The sequence below is a fragment of the Heterocephalus glaber genome, unplaced genomic scaffold (assembly GCF_053883595.1).
Source record: "Heterocephalus glaber isolate CG9 unplaced genomic scaffold, H.glaber_assembly_v1.0 deba00001531, whole genome shotgun sequence".
In the NCBI taxonomy this organism is placed as follows: Eukaryota; Metazoa; Chordata; class Mammalia; order Rodentia; family Bathyergidae; genus Heterocephalus; species Heterocephalus glaber.
The window spans coordinates 5,451,108-5,464,124 of record NW_028258329.1 but is presented as its reverse complement, the minus strand read 5'-3'; the positions used below and the strand labels follow the sequence as shown (position 1 = coordinate 5,464,124).

Here is a 13,017-nt window from a genome sequence, read left to right as displayed (position 1 = left end):
CCTCAGTAGCACGGGAACTAGCACAAAGAATCAACAACTGGGATCTCATTAAATAGCTTCTGCACTGCAAGATAAACCAATAACAGCGCTAAGAGACAACCTACAATGTGGGAAAAATTTTCTAGCAACTGTACCTCAGACAAAGGACTACTATCTAGAATATATAAAGAACTAAAAAAAATCACCCCCCCCCAAATTCAAGGACCCAATTTAAAAACGGGCATCTGAAATGAACAGACATTTCTCAGACAAAGAAGTAAAAGCAGCAAATAAACATGAAAAAATGTTCAACATCACTGGTCATTTGAGAGATGCAGGTGAAAACAACACTGAGATTCCATCTCACCCCAGAAAGAATGGCTGCTGTCAAGAAATTAACCAATAACAAATGCTGGCTGGGGTGTAGGGAGAAAGGAACCCTTCTCCATTGTTGGTGGGAGTATAGACTGGTGCAACCACTGTGGAAATCAGTATGGAGACACCTCAAAGAACTAGGATTAGAGGTCCATTTGACCCAGCTGTTCCTCTGCTGGGTATCTTCCCCAAAGAATTAAAAGAATCATACCACAGTGATATATGTGCACCATGTTTATAGCAGCACAGTTCGTAATAGCTAAAGCTTGGAAACAGCCCAAGTGCCCATCAACTGGAAACTGGACAAAGAAGATGTGGGGTTTTTTTTTATAAAATGGAGTACTAGTCAGCCATAAAGAATGACCAACTAGAGACATTTGTAGCTAAATGGATGCATATTGAGGCCATCCTCTTAAGTGAAATAAATAGGACACACATGTGTAAATACCAAATAGTTTCTCTAGTGTGAGAAATTGAAAGTGTAAATAAGGATTAAAATGATTAAAACAAATAATTGATAATTTGAAATAGGAAGAAAAGGTCCAAAGGGGTAGGGAATATGGGAGGGGAAGGGGAAAGGAAAGAAGGGAAAGGAAAAATTATGAGAAAAGAAAAAAATGGAAACAAAGTCTATGTAAATAGGGAAGGGCGCACAGGTAATGGAGAAAAAATAAGAACCAAGATACATCATGTACAGGTACAAGCACCCAATGATAAATGTAAACATATTGTATAGCTAAAATGTACCAATAAAAGAAGTTAAGCAAAAAAAAAAAAATAGACTGTGCATGTCAGCCTTCCACAGCATGATGCTAACCACAAGTTGTGGCGCATTGACACTTTGTCCAGTGAATAAAGAGCAGCCTCCACCTGCCACTCTTGGGCCCAGAGTTCTTTTTATTCTATATTATTTTGTGTTTTTTCCCCAAGAAAAATGATGGGTCAAAGCAGCACAGCAGGTAATGGGCTGTCCCCAAATGAGCATAGTAAAATGCAAAGAGCCATCAGAATGTCAAACTTTTGCTGTTAGCCCATCATCTGAATGCTTTCCAGCCGAGTGCATCTGTAGTGACCCTCTCCCTGCTCCAGCTCCACTGGTAAAAGGACCCTCCCCGCAACAGGCAACAGGGACAGAGACAAACCCTGGCAGGGTGGATTATTCCTGGTGTCCAGGAGCAGTTGGGATATGTCAAGTTACTGGGTGTCTGGAGGCTGTGCAGACCCAGCAGTAACAGCCCGTCTTGGCCCTGACTCTCCCCCAACCCCCACCCTGTTTCACTTGAACTCACTGTGACTTCTCAGTTTAAACGATGCAGTGGTATACATGGCCACCACAAAAATACACTTCTTTTGGAGCTCTTCCTACAGATGATGGATAAAGGAATCAACCCACAGCACCAAAGGTAATAATAACCTGCTAGTCATTAAAACTTTAAAAAAAAGTACAATTGAGATAAGATTGTCTGAGTTTGTGGAGAAGATAATGAACTGAAAATGGCCTGAAGGAGCAAGATGGTCTGATGATAAATTCAGGTGTTGCATTAGTCGGCTTTCTGTTACTGTAACAAATACCTGAGATAATCACTTATAAAGCTGAAAGGTTTATTATGCCTTACAGTTTTGGAGTATTTGGCCCAGGGTCAATTGGCCTCATTGCTTTTAAGTCTGGTAAGACAGCACATCCTGGTGTGAAGATCATGGTGGAGCAAAGGATACCCAGAGAACTTATAAAGTATTACTTCTGGGTGTATATGTAAGGTTATTTCCAAGGAGACTGGCATGTGAGTGGAGAAGACCCACCTCCAACATGGGCAGGCTCCATCCTATCAGCTGAGTCCAAAAAGAGCAAAATAGCAAAGAAAAAGATTTCCTCTCTGTAACCATTAATCGTGTCAGATTGATTGGATTAAGGAAGTAAGGTTGCTCTGTTCACCAATGGGCTATTAGGAGGTGGGACCTAGTTGAAGGAAGTAAGCTGGGGCATGTCTTGGGCAGATATATCTTTTCTCTGGCTCTTCCTTTTCTCTCTGCTCCCTGGATGCCATAAGGTAAGCAGCTTTGCTCCATCATGCTCTCTGCCATGATGTTTTGCTTCAAGCAATAGACCGAGCTGACCATGCACTAAAACTTCTGAAACTGTGAGCTGAAATAAATCTTTCCTTCTCTAAGTTTTTTATATCAGGTCAGAGCTACACAAAGCTGACCAATACACACTCTCCCTTCTGTAGATGAGGCATTCCTTCCTCTGTCCTTACACATTACAGCTCTAAGTTTTCTGTCCTTTGGACTCTAGAACTTTGATCAGTGGCCTTTGAGTCTGGACTGAGACTTAGACCTTCAGTGGTTCTGAGCCTTTTAGACTTGGTACTGTGTCTCTAGCTTGCAAACAGCCTGTTGTGAAATTTTCAGCCTCCATAACTATGAGCTAATTTCCCCAATATATCCCCTCTCCTTCCCGTCCTCTGCTCCTTTCTCTTTCTCTTTCTTCTCTCCTCTCTCCATCCATCCTATTAGCTCTGCCTCTCTGGAGAACCCTGACTAATACAGACAGCCTGCATTTGAGGCCACTTGAGAACATTTTCCATGGGATCTATGGGATTCTGTCATTGTCCTGAAACACTCAATTTGACTTAAAGGTCAGAACACTCACTGATGCTGAAATTCAGGGATCCCCAGGCTGCCCACATCCTCACCCAATACGGCCTGCAGGGTGTCTGTGGCCATGGTTCTGCTGTTTCAGAGTCCGTGAGACACTATGCTGTGATCTAGGATATTCAGGGTGGTCCTTTCTGGAATGTATACAATAAATACTACCAAACAGGAATTTTCTCCCAAAAGAGTTGGGGAGGGAGAAGCAAAAGGACAGGAGATCACTTGCACCTGCTAGGAGGAAAGTCAGGTGCCTAACTCAACAGTAGGGTATCTGTTGGGACCCAGCAGTATCTGACTGGTTTTGTAAAGGAGAACCAAAAAGGATTTGAGGTCTAAACTGGGCCACCTCACATGACTCTCAGCACACAAGGGACTCTTGTGACCAGAGGCCATAATAGAATTTTGCCAAATGGAGGGTCCCACCTGGCAGTGAGCTCTATCCCTCGAGGTCATAATAATATCTATCTTATACCTAACTTTTTCTAGGTCGTCTAAATCATATTTTACAAAACTAACTTGGCAATTTTTATGCAAAACTCAGACATTTTATTTTTCCTATAATCTTCCAGCATGTGCACACATGTGCACACACAGACACACATGCACACTGCCATCAAAACAATGCCCCACACCCACTGTAAACTTATCCTTCACTGTAGGGCTGGAAGTGCTAATGAAGAAAGGACTTGCCCACATTCTGTAGCAGGGCCATTGTGCTGGAATCCAATGACAAATGGATTACAGACACTGAACACTTTCAGCTCCTGATTGTCTAAGAAACCGCTTTTCACTGTCAACATGTCTTTCTATCTAGTTTTCAGAACAGCCAACATTTTATTTTATTCTTTTATTTTAAAGCATTTCAAAATGTTTCTTAGAATATGCACAGGAGAAAAGGGCATATTATGAAAAGTAAAAATCGCCCACTTCATTCCTTGTTGCACACTTTAGGCCACCGCCTTTAACTATTTCTACATTTGTTTTTTCTGGTGGCCAGTATCCTAATTCTAAATGGCATCCTAGTATCTTTATCTTCATATTCAATTTAGACCTCTATTGATTCCTCACCACGAAACACAAGGCTTTAGCTGACTTACTCTATATCCTTTGCTAATTTTGACAGCTAAATTATTACAGTTTTTATGTTGTTTAACTTTTAACTTTCAATCTCTTACCTAAGTCTCATTTCTCATTCTATTATTTTCAGATAATATATCATTTTCTCAGCAGTCCTTAGCTTTTACACTGTCAGAATTTGTATTAGTCAGCTGATACCCGCAACATAAAGGAAGAGAGGTTTCTTTTGGATCACAGTTTCAGAGGGTTCAGTCCGTGGTCATCTGGCTCCAAGGCAGAAATGGCATGGCGGGAAGGAAATAGCAGAGGAAAGCTGCTCATCTCATGGCAGCCAGGAAGCAGGGAGCCAAGGGAGTAGCTGAGAAGAATACACCCTTCTAGATCACACTCTATGTGACCCATCTTCTCCCATCAAACTCCACCTCCTGACAGCACATTCAGCAATCAACTGATCAACGGATGAATCTTCTTGTGATGACAGAACACCGCCATGATTTAGTCACCTCCAAAAGCTCCACCTCTGAATACATGACTTTTGGGGGACACTTTAGATCTAACCCATAACAGAGCTGATAATTTTGTATACTGTCATACAAGCATAAATCTTTCCTGTTTTGTCCACAGGTTTATTCTAAAATTAAGAAAGAAACAATAAGCCCTCTAAACATTATTATGACTTTGTTATGTTTTCAAAGTCAATAGGCATATTAGAATTTTATTTCTTTTTCTATGTGACAGTGTCAGTAACTATAAGCAGCATTATGGATCACTTAATATATATGGCATGTTTTGTTTCATCTTCATTTAGACATAGACATGAGTTTCTTACATGACTTTTGTTTTTGTTGGAGTTTTTAATTACTTTATTTTTCCTTGTTAATAAAAGAAACCTGCCTTCGCCAGATCCTCATGATTATGAAAACTCTTAATCATACTCTTAACCATGTCTTCAAGCATTTTTACCAGACCATAAGTGGTACGTATGAGAAAGGATGCTTTGGAGGTAAATTTTCTAAGTACCAATGAACTTAAATCTTTATTTTGTTCACATGCTTAATAATTTTCTTGGTGTAAGATTCTGGGTTTTCTTTTTTGTTTTTTTGGTACCGGGGATCAAACTTGGGTCCTTGCACTTGCACAGCAGGCAGCGAAACCACTGAGCTAAATCCCCAGCCCAAGATTGTGGGTTTTCAATGCTATTTCCAGACACTATTTCTAGTGTCCAACATTCCTGATAAGATATCTGACTCCAATATTATTCTTGGGGGGAAATTTTTCTTTTTTCCTGAAAGCTTTTTAGGAATTTCTTTTTATGTTTGATACCCTGAAACATTCTGAAACCATATTAAGACAAGAGTCCTTCATTCTTCGCTCTACTTGGAAATTGAAAAGTCAACTACCTTTTTTTCAGTTCAGAAAAACTTTCTTCTGCCGTCTTTTTCTTACTTTAATAACATGTATACATTTATATGGTTTAAGGAATTAACTAGCTCACAAAACTAATAATGAAATTAGTAGTTCCCTTCCCACTCCCTGAAATTCATGACTTTAAATAGCTTTAGTCTTCTAGTATTTGCCTCAATATTTCTAATTAGCATGCTTAAATTTTTATTTATCAGTTTCAAAACTATATGTTTTTCTTGATCCACTCCCTTACTCTCAAATACATTTCTTTTCCCTCCCATTTTTCTATTAGAGTGACATCATATTCTTGGACAAAGCAGTATTTAGCATGTGTATCGCTATGACTCTACTCACTATTGGAAGCTGTGGCTGTGTCTTGCCACATTTAACATTTCCTTTCTCTTCTTGTACTGCTTGTGTTGCCACTAGAGTCTATGTGCCAGTCACAAATCCATCCCTAAATCTCCAAAGGAAGACAGAATCTTTTTCCCAAGAAAGAAAACATGAGCAGTCAGAAAAACGTGGCAAACAAGCACTCAGTTGTCTTGATTCTATCCAGAAAGTGTGTTGATACTGTAGTTGTCTGAGGATGTAGAATCTTAAGGGTTTCTATCTCTCCCAAACTCTCATTTTCAGTAAGAATATTGAAGGCCTTACTCTATTATCAATTAGCTTTCAGCACTGCTTTTGAGTTGAATGCAGAACTAACTCTAGACCTTTTGTATGTGACCTATTCTTTCTCTCTGGGAGCTTTAGTCACTTCTCTTTGTCTTAGTGTTTTGAAACTTCGCACCGATGTGCTTTGGGTGACTTCATTTTCACTGGGCACTTGGTGACCTTCTCAGTCCATAAATTCATGTCCTTTGTTTCCTGGAAATTTTCTTGAGTTGTTTCTTTGGTAAATTGCTCCCTTTTCATTTTCTTTCTTTCTCTATTTTTGAAAGGCCTATTATTTAAGCTCTTATAATTCCTGTTTAGCCTAATTTTCTTACTTTTGGGGCTTCTATTTTCTGTTTCTTTGTTGTAGTTGTTTTAATTTGGGGAGATTTCCTCAACCTTCTGACTTTCTACTAATATTTTTTCATTTTTGCTTTTGTATTCTTAAATCCCAATTCATTTTTGTTTTTTAAATGTTCCTTTCTATGGTATTCCTTTTCTCATTGTTGTTGAGATATAATTGATATGTATTCATCCATGTTTAAAGTGTGCAATTTAGTAAGTTTTAACATACTCATATGGATACACCCATGAAACCACTCCCTATAATCAATATGATTTATATACCCATCACCCCCCAAAATTTTCTTATGTTCTTTTTTGTAATTTCTCCCACCCCTCTCTTCCTGCACCTCCTTGTCTCATACTGAGCTAATCGCTGACCTGCTTTCTGTCATTATAAGTAAGTTTGCATTTTCTCTTTTTCTTTTCATTTTTAGACTGGATCACACTAAATTTCTCAGGCTGGCCTTGAACTCTCAATTGTCCTGCCTTAGCCTCCTGAGTAGCTGGACTTAACAGGCATGCACCACTATGCTTTACTTAGTTTGCATTTTTTAGAACTTATTTTTGAGAGAGTCTCACTATGCAGTCCAGGCTGGCCTTGAACTCTTGGCAGTCCTTCTGTCTCAGTCTCCTGAGTGCTGCATTTTTTAAGAACTTTATATAAATGGAGTATAAATACAGTAGGAGTTCACTTTTATTGGTTTCTTTCATTCAGCCTAATAAGTTTGAAGTTCATTCATGTTCCACTTAACAATATTCCATTCCTTCTTATTTCTACGTTATATTTCAGTGTATTTTCTGTATATCACATTTGCTTGTCCATTCACCTGTTTGGCATTTGAGTTCTTCCCAGTTTGAGGCTTTAAGAAACGTGCCATAAACATTCATGTATAAGGCTTTGTGTAAAGATACACTTTCATTTCTCTTGAGTAAATATTTAGAGTAGAAAGATCTTATCATATGGTATGCATGTGTTTAAGAAACAATCTATATTAACTATCTATTACTGAATAATCACTCCAAAACTTATTAATGTAAAACCATACATTTGTTATCTCATGATTTCTGTAGATCAGGAGTCAAGGCATAGTTGAGTGGAATGCGGAAGCTCAGCATCTTTGTTAAAAATCAACTGCCCATCGCTTCTCGGCCTTTTGGCTAAGATCAAGTGTAAAATCAACTTCCCAATCAAGTTGAATCTATCTGCACACTCTGTCTTTCATTAATCTGTTTGTCTGTCTCTACATCAATAACCACCCTACTTGATTATCTGGGCTCTCTAAGAACTACTCAGATCAGCTATGGAGAGCCCTTTTGATTTCGTCTTCCTCCTCCTCCTCTTCCTCCTCTTCTTCTATTTGCCTCCTTTGCATATCCATATACATTTTAAAAGTAGTTTATCAATGTTTACAAAGCAGTCTGCTGGGATTTTGATTGTGATGGGATTAAATTTTTATGTCAATTTGGAGAGAATTGTCAGCTGAATATTGCGTCTTCTGATCCATGAACATGGTGTATATCTCTATTTACTTAGATCTGTCTTCATTTCTCTCTGAATTGTTTTATGATTTTCAGGGGAAAGGTCTTTTCTTCAAATTGTCATGTACTAATTGTATGTATTTGTGGGATACAGGGTAATAATTGGATATGTGTATACAGTCTGTAATGCTCAAATCAGGGTAATTAACATTTCCATCTTCTTGGATGGAAAGTTCTTTTCTTCTAGTTCTTTATAAAATTTAGGCCAGGGATTTAGCTCAGTGGTTTCGCCACCCGCTGCACAAGTGCAGGAACCCAAGTTCGATCTGCGGTACCAAAAAAAAAATTATATTAAATTGTAAGCCATAACCACCTTTTGTGGTGTAGAACAATAGATCTTATTCTTCCCCAATAACTATGGTTGATACCCAAATCCAATCTCCCTCTATTTCCTCTTTCCTCTGCCCTTCCTAGTCTAGTGACCACTATTCTACTCTCTACTTCTATGATATCAATGTTTTTAGCTCCTATATATGAATGATAATGTGTAGTATCTGTCTTTCTGTGCCTGGCTTATATCACTCAGTGTCCTCCAAGTCCATCCATGTTGCCCTAAATTGCAGGATTACATTTTTTATGGCTGGATAATATTCCACTTTGTATATATACCACAAATTCTTCACCCATTCATTGACTAGTGGACACTTTGGTTGACTGCATATCTTGGCTACGTGGATAGTACTGCAATAAACCTGAGACTGCAGTTATCTCTTTTGTATACTGATGTTATTTCCTTTGGATAAATACTCAGTACTGTACTGGGATAGCTGGGTTGTATGGTAGCTCTATATTTTGTTTTAGAAAGAACTATAATGTCTTTTCCATAATGCTAATTTACATTCCCATTAATAGTGTATAAGAGTTCCTTTTCTTCTCATCATTAGCATTTGTTATTTTTTGGTTTTATCAATAACTTGTCAACTAGGATAAGATGATATCTCACTGTGGTTTGGATTTGCATTGCCCTGGTGATTAGTGATACTGAGTATTTTTTCATATTCTTGTGGTCATTTTGTATGTCTTCTCTAGGAAAATGTCCACAAGGATCTTTTGCTATTCAGTGGAAAGATCTCATGCATCTTTCAGCAAATTTACCTCTCAGCATTTTATATTTTTGATGCTGTTGTAAATGCTGTTTTTTGAAATTTCAAGTATTATTTATTCTTATATATAAAATATATTTGATTTTCTTTTGTATGTTAATCTTAAATCCTATTACATTTTTATATTTACTTCTTAGTTCCAGTGGTTCTAAAAAAACAGATTCTGTAAGGGTTTTCTACACAGTAGAGCAGCTCTGCAAGTGAGGACAGTTTTCTTTTTGCATCTGGAGACAGTTTTTATTCTTTCTTTCCATCTATCTTTTTCTTCTTTATTAAATAGGTTATAACCTCCAGGACAAGGTTAAATATAAACAGCTAAAGCAGACTTGCTAGCTTGTTCTTGATATTAGAGAAGAAAGCACTCAGTTATTTTTTAAATTTAGAAGCTTGTTTTATTAAAGGTACAAAGTCATAATCATAAAAGAGATCTTGTGAGGGTGAAGTGAATTCTTTTGATGCAACACAATGTACCGAAACATTGTGGCTGCTTTTAAGAAAATAGATTTTATATTTTAGTGAACTTTTAGGTTTATAGGAAAAATTAAGAAAAAAGTACAGAGAGTTCCTGCCTGCTTTCCTCTCCATGTGCAGTCTCCCTGCACTGAGAGTACATCTGTGACACTACATGAGCCTGTATTGACCCATTATTGACACCCAAAGTTCATCGTTCACATTAGGGTTCATTCTTGATGTTGTACATTCTGTGGGTTTGAAAAAGATATATAGTAGCATGTATGCAGACTATAAAATCATACACTATCATTGCTATCCTGAAACTGCTCTATTATCTTCCTGTTCTGCCCTCCTTCCCTCTAACCTCTGACAACCACTGATCATTTTACTGTCTCCATAGTTTTGCCTTTCATAGTTGTCAAGTGGGATTCTTTCACTCAGTGATATGCATGTAATGTCTTCCACTTCTTTTCATGAGTTGATAATTATTTTTTAACATTCTGAAAAATATTCCATTTTACGGATGAACCAGTTTATTTATTCATTCATATACTAAAGGACATTTTGGTTGCTTCCATGTTTCAGCAATCACAAATACAGCTGCTATGGATATGTACGCAGGGATTTTTGAAGACATAGTTTTCAGCTTACTTGGGTACATAACAAGAAATGCAATTGCTAACTTTTATGGTATAATGAAGATTATTTGTAAGAAGCTGCCAAATTGCCTTCCAAAGTGACTGCAGCATTTTGCAATTCTCACTAGCAATGGCTGAGAGTTCTGGTTGCTCCATATTCTCTCCAGCTTTTGGCGTTGCCAGGCTTTTGGATGCTTTTGGATGCTAGTAAATGTGTAGTAGTGAATTCTACTTGCTTTGAGCATTGTACTCTTCACCATGAAAGTGGATGTTAGCTGTGGGTTTTTCCAAACTTTCCCTTTGTCATGTTGGAGGAGTTCTACTTTTAATTTGCTGAAACTTTTTTTTCTTAACTAGGAATAAATGTTGAGTTTTGTTAAATAACTTTTCTGTCTCTATTGAGTTGGTCATGTGGTTTTTCTTTTTTAGTTTGCTAATATGATAAATTGTATGGGCCAATTTTTATATGATAAATCAAACTTGCATTTCAGGGTTAAACACCACTTGGTAATGATGCATTATCATTTTTTATCTTAGTATTACATTCAGTTTGCTAGATAATGCTGGACTCATAGAATACATTAGGAAGTACATCCTCCTCTTCAATTTCTTGGAAGAGTTTTTGTACAGTTGATATTACTTTACTGGATTTATTAAGAAATCTTTGGAGGTCTTCCTACTTCTTATATAAATTTTCAACCAATCTTTTATTGTGCCTCTCCCAGTCCCTTTGCTCGGAGTTAACGGATGCTTCTGACTCCAGCGTTTATTGGGCACTTTCGTTTCTGTATTCTTTCCAGAGCCAGTGTAGGCTTCAGCTTTCCTACTCTGCAAACAGTTGTCACTCACCAACTGTCTCCCCACTTCCAGATGGGCTGTTGCAGTCTCTCCTCCATTTGCCTTTTCCTGACAGGTGTATTCCTTCATTGTCATCGTAGTGAGACTTTGAGAGAAGTCAGCAGTAAATGCAGATGTCTCTGCCATCCTGATCAGCAGATAGCTTTCTAAAACATCTCTACTCTTTGATTTTGTAACATCCTTCTCTCCATTTTCTACCTCTGAAATGGCTTGTTGGGTCTTGCCGCTGTTGGAGCTGTCTTTTTGGTCTCTGGCCTCCTGTGTTTCCTCTCCTATTTTCAATCTCTTTGATTTCGAATTTCTATCTAGAAGATCTCTTCAACTTTATCTCTCGGTCCTCCTCTTAAATTTGTAACTTCTAAGAATTCCTTATCTTCTTTTCATAATGTTCATTTCTGATTTTGTAGGTGCAGAATTTCTCCTAATCTCTCAGAAGATTAAATTTGTCAACTTTTGTCTGTTCACTGGATTATCTTTTTTCCCTTGTAGGCCAGCCACCTGTTCAGTATTCCTCATCTTTTTTTTTCTTCCCTTAAAGCTCAGCTTCTCCCCTGTGTCTGGTGATCTTTCGTCTTCTGTCCACACACGACAATGATTGACTGTAGATACAGAAATTCCAACTCGGAGTGCTTATCCTACTATTCACTCACAACACAAATCTTTCCCGTGGCCCTGGACGCATGAGGGGTTGCTAGAAGTTCTTCAGCAGAAGACACCAACTCCATTTGGGTACCTCTACCTGGAGATACCCTCAGATTTCACAAGTTGAGGCTCAGTCATAGGACTGCCCCCCCCCCCAATTCAGGCGGCATTGCAGACCACACCTTGCTTTGCCTAAGCTTCTGACCAACCAGCAGAGGGGTTCTTATAAACCTGTCTTTGAATTTGAATAGTTTTCCCAAGTGGCTCACACACTTAGGGAACTGTTTCTTACAAGGATATAGATGAAGAGCTGCATAGATCAAGGTATGGGATCAGGAGCTCAAGCTTCTCTGCCCTCTTTTGGGTACTCCGCCCCCAGGAACCTCCATGTGCTCAGCTATCTAGCTGTTCTTCAAATGCCCTTGTGGATAATAGGGAGGCTTCCTCACATAGGATGATTGAAGCATGGACAACCACGTCAAAGGGTCTGAGCTTATTATGCTAATAGGCCAGCTGGGGAATTCAGCAAGGCCTGCCTGCTTAGTCTTCGGTACTCCTTCCTCTGAGCATGGGGCGCATGTACTGGCGGGGAGGGGGGGTCTCATCATCTTCTACCAAACAAGGTAGGTCAGAGGGTTTCTTCACGGTCAGCTCCAAAGCTCCAAAACAGAAAGACTCAAATGGGAGCATCACATGAGGGTCAAGCGTGAAAGCTCAGTAGACTTTGTAAGATTTTAATACTCTTGGGACAATTCTTTGACTTTGGAATAGGAAGAAGCACAACTGTACCAGAGCCTTAAACTTCCTTGGTCAGATGACTTTACAGAAGGACTTTCTGGTCACATAGTGCGTTTTCCTGGAGGTAAATGTCTGATTGCCAGTCTTTCCCTGTGAATCGGAGAAGGGTAGGAAAGGGGCTGCTTGACATCAGTCTTGTTGACCAATGTTTCCTTAGACTTCCTGTTTGCTGCCTTCCTTCACTTCCACCTCTAATCCCAAGCCTCTCTATATTCTGTTGGGTGAGTTGGCTACTGCTATAGCCCACGCCCCCTCTCTCTAAGTTAGTGTAATCATCCTCAGCTCTGTCCCATCTGTTGCTATACCCTCACTTTTCATCTCCCTAAATCCATTTTAATACCTTGTTTCATAGAGCTATTTCTCCAGTTTCCTTCCTGTTTAGAAAAATTATTTCATTTTATACGTCTTTATTGGGATTTGCAAGAAAAAAGAATAATCCATGTGAAAACCCCACCATCTTAAACCACAAATTTTCTCCTACTTTTATGAGTCCTTAA

General features: G+C 38.6%; 1 pseudogene; it reads left to right on the top strand.

Annotated features, from left to right (window-relative positions):
- Positions 1-7,627: 7,627 nt before the first annotated feature.
- LOC147824846 (U2 spliceosomal RNA) lies at positions 7,628-7,808 on the top strand (annotated as a pseudogene).
- Positions 7,809-13,017: the final 5,209 nt, after the last annotated feature.